This window comes from Schistocerca gregaria, chromosome 3, assembly GCF_023897955.1.
Source record: "Schistocerca gregaria isolate iqSchGreg1 chromosome 3, iqSchGreg1.2, whole genome shotgun sequence".
NCBI classification, from domain to species: domain Eukaryota; kingdom Metazoa; phylum Arthropoda; class Insecta; order Orthoptera; family Acrididae; genus Schistocerca; species Schistocerca gregaria.
In genome coordinates, this window is record NC_064922.1 from 529,275,061 (window position 1) to 529,282,601 (window position 7,541).

Consider the following 7,541-nt stretch of genomic DNA (forward strand, 5'->3'; position numbering starts at 1 on the left):
CACAAATAGATACAGTTCTGACTTACATGCTGTTGTTGTTGTTATTGTTGCTGCTGTTGTTGGTGTGGTCATCAGTACAGAGACTGGTTTGATGCAGCTCTCCATGCTACTTCATATGTGCAAGCCTCTTCATCTCAGCATAACTACTGCAACTTACATCCTTCTGGATTTGCTTAGCGTATTCATCTCTTGGTCTCCCTTTACGATTTTTACCCTCCACGCGTCACTCCAGTACAAAATTGGTGATTCCTTGATGTCCTACCAACCGATCCCTTCTTTTAGTCAGGTTGTGCCACAAATTCCTCTTCTCCCCAATTCCGCTCAATACTTTCTAATTAGTTACATGATCTATCCATCTAATCTCGAGCAGTCTTCTGTAGCACCACGTATCACAAACTTCTATTCTCTTCTTGTTTAAACTATTTATTGTCCATGTTTCACTTCCATATATGGCTACACTCCACACGGATACTTTCAGAAAAGACTTCCTGACACTTAAATCTATACTCGATGTTAAAAAATTTCTCTTCCTCAGAAACGCTTTCCCTGCCACTGCCAGTCTACATTTTATATCCTCTCTACTTCGACCATGATCAGTTATTTTGCTCCCCAAATACTAAAACTCCTTTACTACTTTAAGTGTCTCATTTCCTAATCAAATTCCCTCAGCATCACCCGACTTAATTCAACTACATTCCACTATTCTCGTTTTGCTTTTGTTGATGTTCATCTTATATCCTCCTTTCAACACACTGTCCATTCCGTTCAACTGCACTTCCAAGTCCTTTCCTGTCTCTGACAAAATTACAATCTCATCGGCGAACCTCAAAGTTTTTATTTCTTCTCCATGGATTTTAATTCCTACTCCAAAATTTTCTTTTGTTTCCTTTACTGCTTGCTCAATATACAGATTGAATAACATCGGGGATAGGTTACAACCCTGTCTCACTCCTGATACATTGCTTTCCTTTCATGCCCCTCGGCTCTTATGATTGCCATCTGGTTTCCGTACAAATTGAAAATAGCGTTTCGCTCCTTGTATTTTGCTAACTGCCTTGCCGCAGTGGTAACACCGGTTCTCGTCAGATCACCGAAGTTAAGCGCTGTCGGGTTGGGCTAGCACTTGGATGTGTGACCATCCGGTGTGCCGAGCGCTGTTGGCAAGCGGGATGCACTCAGCCCTTGTGAGGCAGACTGAGGCGCTAATTGAGTGAGAAGTAGCGGCTGCGGTCTCGGAAACTGATTTACGGCTGGGAGAGCGGTGTGCTGACCACATGCCCCTCCATATCCGCATCAAGTAACGCCTGTGGTGTGAGGATGACACGGCGGCCAGGCGGTACCTTTCGGCCTTAATGGCCTGTGAGGGAAGAGTTTTTCCCTGTAATTTACCCCTGCCACCTCCAGAATGTGAAAGAGAGTATTCCGGTCAACATTGTCAAAAGCTTTCTCTAAGTCTACAAATGCTAGAAATGTGGGTTTGCCTTTCCTCAACCTATCTTCTAAGATAAGTCGCAGAGTCAGTACTGCCGCGCTGGTTCCAACATTTCTACGGAATCCAAACTGATCTTCCCCGAGGTCGGCTTCTACCACGTTTTCCATGCGTCTGTTAAGAATTCGCGTTAGTATTTTGCAGCTGTGACTTATTAAACAGATAGTTCGGTCATTTTCACACCTGTCAACACCCACTTTCTTTGGGATTGGAATTATTATTTCTTCTTGAAGTATGGGGGTATCTCGCCTGTCTCATACATCTTGCTCACCAGATGGAAGAGTTTTGTCATGACTGGCTCTCCCGAGGCCGTCAGTAGTTGTAATGGAATGTTGTCTACTCCCGGGGCCTTGTTTCGACTTTGGTCTTTCAGTGCTCCGTCAGATCCTTCACGCAGAGTCATATCTCCCATTTCATCTTCATCTACATCCTCTCCGATTTCCATAATATTGCCCTCTAGTACATCGCCCTTGTATAGACCGGCTATATACTACTTCCACTTTTCTGCTTTCCCTTCTTTGTATAGGACAGGTTTTCCATCTGAGCTCTTGATATTCATACAGGTGATTCTGTTTTCTTCAAAGGTCTGTTTAATTTTCCTCTACACAGGAGTTTCTTCAATCTACAGTTCGTACATAGCATGTAATACTCAGAAGTGCCAATCAAATGTGAAAATATCAAAGATTTTACTGTCAGACTACGTTAAAGTCAGGGTAGGGGTTAAATATTTGATGCTCTGCCCATCCCTTATCACAGTACGTGTAAGAGTTGATAGAAAACATTATTACAAATAATGTACAGATAAAACAACTGTACAAAGATTAATCAAAAAGTTACATGATGTCACATAAGTGTATGCCTTATAAAGCAGTTTGTCATATTACATTTAAAAAGATAAAGGAGAATATACAGGGGAAATAGCCAATTGAAATTGTCTTTCAATGCACAGATTATCTCTATGACTATATGAAGAAAATTCGTAATACAGCAGAGATATATGTACATGAGGCGTTGGTTTCCATGGATACGGCGTTAAAGCATCGATATGCACCATCCAGGGCTCTGGTGGAGGACGATGTCAAAGATGCGACAGCGGCTGGCGGCCACAGTGTGCTTGCACATAGGCAAGAAAAGCTGTTGATGCGCATGAAAACCGCTGAAGAACGTTATGAAGTAATCACTATGAATACTGGCGAGATAAGAGTATATAATATGAAGTGTAAGCAGTATGCTACGTAGAGATCAGCTGTGCCATGATGACTGGCGACAAAAGCGTACGTAATTTTAATGTCAAGTTCTATATTACATAAAAATTAGCAATATCCATCTGTAGATTGCCGTAAAAGCACCAAGGAAACGTTGAATCAAAGTGTTAAAAGTCATTAAATGACAGATCAAATGTTATAAATTTGGACAGTGCCATAATCAGTCATGGAACTAAAATTACGTTAAAATAGTCGAGAAGCGGAATAAAAAATAAAAAATAAATAAAATTATAAAGTAAGAAATAAATGGTTATTGAGATTAAAAAACAAGACAGCAAAAGTTTTCTCTTGTAACTCATCAAAGAAGTCGAAAAAATATCTTTCTCTGACGTCCAGCTGCTCGTTCGAGAAGGACAAAGATTTATTTTTATAATGAGCATAAATTTCTAGCTCTTCCAAAGTAATCAGTAAAAGTCCTTTTGGTGCATTGTGGAGAATTTTCCAATTACTCGTAAAAGGTCTATCAAAATGGTTGTGGTGCGAGAAAAGCTGGCCAGAATCCGACTTACTACGGGAAGTGCGAAGTGCCTGTTGTTTGTTGTGTAAACATGATGTTAAAGTTTCGAACTGTTTGTCCATTATTATCACAGTCGTCACATGATATTTTGCAAACACCATAACCTTGAAAATTGCTATTGCACTTATCAGTTGTGTGTTTTAGACTAATCTGTAATTTCTTGCCGTTCTGTGTCTCCGTGCCGGGCAAGATAAACCGCCTGCTGAAAAGACACAAGATGAAATCGGTCTTCAGGCCTACGACAAAAATCCAGACCATTTAAAGACGCACCAGATGTCAGAACACCTGGTATCTAGAAGATACCTTGCGAGTGTGGCCAGTCTTACGTCAGACAAACAGTGCACACCATAGAACAACGCATGAAGCCTACGTTACCCCAAAAATAGCTGAGCATGCTTTAGAAAACAATCACCTGATCAGAGTTGATGGAATCATCGTGGCTCGCACTATCGGCTTCTGTGACTCTGAGTAAAGGAGCCATTGAAATACAAATCGCCTATCGTTATACATAAAATTCTCGTGTCACAGTGTTAGTTGCCACACTTCACCGAAACGGCTCGATCGATTGTGATGTAATTTTACATGTTATTCGGTTGGTCTGAGAATCGGTCGTAATCTATTTTCCATATCCCTAAGTGATAAGGGTGGCCCACCAAAATTTTTTTTCTTATCTTCTGGACAGAACATTTTATTTTTATTTTTTATGATGTGGCATTAAAAATACACACAACCTTAATTTTTCACTCTTCTACCACTAATCCCTATTTTTAATATGGATTTTAGTAATTTAACAATTCTCAACCCTGGTCGATAACTGATCAATTATCACTTGATCAACGGCTCGATAGATTCTGATGAAATTATACATGTATATTCGGCACGTCTGAGAAACGGTCATAATCTATTTTTCATGCCCCTAAGTGATAAGGGTGGTCCAATCCAAAAATTATTTTCTTATTTTTTTGGACAAAACTTTTTTTATATTTTTTATGGTGTGGCATTAAAAAATACACACAACCCTAAATTTTCACCCTTCTACCACCAACCTTTACTTTTAATAGCGATTTTAGTAATTTACTAATTTTCAACCTCAGTCGATAACTGATCAACTATCACTTTATCAGTTATCCCCGCCAGGTGTCTACCGGTGGTAGTCTCACTGTTCGATAGATAGGCAACTGAAGAAAACGTATCAAAAGCAACAACTCGGATATCCCTCTTTGAATCGACGTAACTAGAACGAGAAGTTCGACTAGGTAGCACGTGCCATTCGCCAAACCCACATTTAGGCCTAGCGCACACGCATCGATTTTTATCGTACGGAAATATATCGTACGATCAAATTCTTTTAGTGGAACAAAGAAGTTCCTCTGCTCTGCTTTGTGCCTCTAAAGGAATTTAATCTTACAATATTTTTACGTACGATAAAAATCGATGCGTGTGCGCTTAGCCTTATTCTTAATGCTGGCGAACACGTTTCGACACGAAATATCCGCTATGTTTGTAAGCTCATGGAAGAGCCGTGTATCAGCTGCAATTGTTATATCCGCGTGATCTACCGTAGAAACGATAGAACTAATAGTGGCCGATACTGCCAGACTTCTCCCTAAGCCTTTTCTCACTTCCTACACAGTTTTCGGCCATTATTATTGTTTGTGTCGCGAGCTCCCGCCAACAACGGCTATTGTGTTACACGTATACATTGTGTTACACGTATACATTGTGTTACACGTATACATTATTCTTATAGACTAGAGATCATTTATATGGCAAAACAACGTTTGCCGGGTCAGCTATAACGAAGTTCGCCAGGTACAGCTAGTTTGAATAGAAACATTTAGTACTTTTCCCAGGGGGTGCTTCTTTGTCTGGCCCGAAAATTATGCTTTTACCAGCTGTAAATAGGAGTAATTTTGTTCCCTGATTCAAAGGGAATGGTGGAACCTTAACATGGTGTAAGAACAATTATGGGAACATCCATTGTAATTTCTCCACATAAAGATGATTTTGTATTATCGAACATTCTAGTGTAAATTACTGCGTCATTTTTAACGATACGTACTATCCTGACATACAGCTCAGTCCTGTACTCCATACCATTTGAAACTCTTCAATACAATATTCTGATTTACACAAAAAAGTACCTTAAGTTCTGCTTGGTGTGTGCATAGATAAAGAAAGAACATTATTACTGACATTAAATTGTAAGTGCCTAATATTCCTAACCTCTCTGGACCATTTTTAAACTGAAATACATAGTAATTGGCATATTTAAAACAACTAGTTTAGACCATGCGTGATTTTTTTATATGAACGAAGAGTAGGAAATTATTGTACTCACCAACAGATATACTTTTGCGATGTTCAAAGGGCCCATTGACTACAAACTATATTCTGACATAAGACGACTATTTCTTTTCTTGCTAACAAGATTTTGCTAACAAACTCTGACTTTCAGCCGACTAAAGTTATATTTGAGCCCTGTTGGTATCACTGTTACAAATATTTGCAATATTGTTCGTAAATGGTGACTTTGATCTGTGTAGTACTTTCTCGATAATCGTAAGGTGAATTTCATCGAGCGTTGTCCTTTCCTTTCAATAAGAGCTCATAACTCAGTATACATTTTTCTCAAGCCGTGTTACAGGATCAATACTCGCTATAGAACTAGGTACTTTCATAGCCTCCACGACATGGTTATTACAATAGCTACAAAACGTTCTAGAATCCTCCCTTACCTCAGAGATTTATGGCTTTGCGCTGAATTGCTTGGAAACATTCTCGTTCTGTAGTTTTAAATACTGATATTCATGGTGACTTCCGCAGTATTCCATGAAGTGATGTTGGAGTGTGCACCGCAATCGAATTATTTGATGATACAGAAAGATTCGTCCAGTTTTTGCGCTGATGAATTCCGAGGATGTCTTGCCAATAACTATTACGATGGCAGGTAACACGAAACATGATTGATTGCACACGGGGAAAAACAGTAATTACGTTAATTATCCCAATATTCTGGGTATGAGTAACACGGCGCCACGCACGAACAAACAACAGAAATTACCATGTTCCTAACCGCCGCGGTTATATCCCTAGCTTGCTCCACAGACTTCCATGACTCAGGAGGAGTATCCGCGAAAGATGCACATTCGAGCACTTCTCGAACTAACACAAATAATTGAGACCGATCCGAGCGGCAAATTCTGTTGTACGTTCGTTGCTAAGTAACTGCCTTATATAGGTGAACTAACAGAAGAAAATATTCAGGTAAAGGCTGCGCGGATAGTAATAGGTTCGCGTTATCAGTAGGAGAACCACGCAGACAGTAGCTATCACTTTCCATGAAAGACGCCATGGGAAAGACGATGAGAAAAACGTTGTATTGCACGTAATGGCTGACTATTCTAATACTGACAAGGCATGTTCCTAGGCTATTCATCCAACTTCTCATATGGCAAGTGTAATTAAAGTATGTAGCCTGCGCGAAGTTAACTTCACAGAATGAAATACAAAGACACTGCGTCCTCTGCTACGTAACGTACGATAACTTATAAGACTAAGGTCAGATCAGGTAACGGGTAACAGATGACAGTCCTATTATAATCTCTGTAACTCTCCTTTCAATTTTTTCTTTCCTTTTTTTGCGATTGCTCTGAACAATCGATAGATTGTAAGACGGGAAATCTCTTATTCCCTCCTTGGCAATAATCTAATCGGTCCGTCCACGACAGTGCACGGTACCAATATATTCCAAAAGGTTGCGCGCGAATATTCGATTCTTCAGGGTGTCATATCTCTGATTCTGTTACTCACACAGGTAATGGATCAAGTGTTTTGGATACCCCGTGTCTTAGTGACCATTTTTGTCTCTACCGGAAGAACGGACGTACTGTAGCTATCCTGTAGTATAGGGTCAAAATGTAAACACTGTACACTTCGTCCAGCCTAGGCAAATTGAGAAAATCGGCTGGTTCCTTTGCTTTAGGCGTGACCTGGGGTAACCCTTGGATGATTCATAAAATCATCTTTTTTTGAGTGGTGGTTCCTAAGAATACCCTGGAAAACCAAGATTTTTGGGAACGAAAAGTACCAATTGTGGGGCTGGCCACTTCTATAATTTATTTTCATGGCCGATCGTTGAAATTCTTACCGTATGTCCATAAGATGGTATGGTATCATTATCTGTTATCGAGATCAGCAGGTTCAAATTTGCTGTACTTATACACGTAAAATTTGTAAGTAATATTCCGGTCTGGCCCATAAATGTAGA

At 39.8% G+C, this 7,541-nt stretch overlaps 1 pseudogene; it reads left to right on the plus strand.

Annotated features, from left to right (window-relative positions):
• Positions 1–1,045: 1,045 nt before the first annotated feature.
• Positions 1,046–1,163, plus strand: LOC126357196 (5S ribosomal RNA; annotated as a pseudogene).
• Positions 1,164–7,541: the final 6,378 nt, after the last annotated feature.